A 1,192-nucleotide genomic window follows, 5' to 3' on the forward strand; every position below is an offset into this window, starting at 1 on the left:
TGCTGAACCTGGGCACGGGGGGAGCCCTGTGAGCGAGGCTGTGCTTTACTCAGCTCTGCTCTTCACTGACTACAGGTCACAAATGCCCCAGTGCTGTGTCGCTATTCCAACCAACCAAGTACACTGGTACTTAAAGATCAGTAACTTGAATAAATCAAATAAAATAGACAAAATGGGAGGTGGAAATCACAGCTTTATATACATTTATTAGTCAGACATCAGCTCCCTGCAGCAGCCCTGGAGCCACAACCAGCACAGCCACCCCATCACAGCTGCTCTGGAACCACCTGTGCCCATCATGCAGACCCCCCCCAGCTCACAAGTAGGGCTCGTCCTTGGAAATTTCCCACTTCCTAAGTGGTGGTCCTGGTGTCACTGGTTTCTTCCCCGCTGTTGTCGCTGCAGTGTCTGAACTGGGGGAGAGAAAAGAGGAGAGAGAAGAGGCCTTAGTAACACTCCGGAATTACAGTTGGATTTAATCAAAAGCCCAGGTTGCAAGGTAGTGCTGGAGGTGTTTGTTAATCAGAGTCCCAGAATGGTTTGGATTGGGTGGGACTTTAAAGCCCATCTCGTTCTAGCCCCTGCCATGGGCAGGGACACCTTCCAGGTTGCTCCAAGCCCCATCCAACCCGGCCTGGAACACTTCCAGGGATGGGGCAGACACAGTTTCTCTGGGCAACCTGTGCCAGGACCTCCCACCCCTCCCAGGGAACAATTCCTTCCCAATATCCCATCTAACCCTGCCCTCTGGATGTGGGAAGCCATTCCCTCTTGTTCTGGCCCTCCATGCCTTGTCCCCAGTCCCTCTGCAGCTCTCCTGGAGCCCCTTTAGGCCCTGCAAGGGGCTCGGAGCTCTCCCTGGAGCCTTCTCCTCTCCAGGTGAGCACCCCCAGCTCTCCCAGCCTGGGTCCAGAGCAGCGGGGCTCCAGCCCTCGGAGCCCCTCCGTGGCCTCCTTTGGACTCATTGCAACAGCTCCTTTCTTGGTGGCCCCAGAGCTGGACAAATGCTCCAGGTGGGGTCTCACCAAAGCAGAGCAAGTAAACTTCCTCCCACCCCACTTAATTGCAAGCAAATATAGACCCAAATAATTAGTTCCACATTCTTCTGCCAATCTGGGTAACTCCCCACTGCTGCTGGGCACATTCTGTGCTCCTGGTGTAAATCAGGGCTGAGCCCGCTCCGCGGCGGTAG

This window comes from Corvus brachyrhynchos, unplaced genomic scaffold (assembly GCF_000691975.1).
Source record: "Corvus brachyrhynchos isolate BGI_N302 unplaced genomic scaffold, ASM69197v1 scaffold130, whole genome shotgun sequence".
NCBI lineage: Eukaryota > Metazoa > Chordata > Aves > Passeriformes > Corvidae > Corvus > Corvus brachyrhynchos.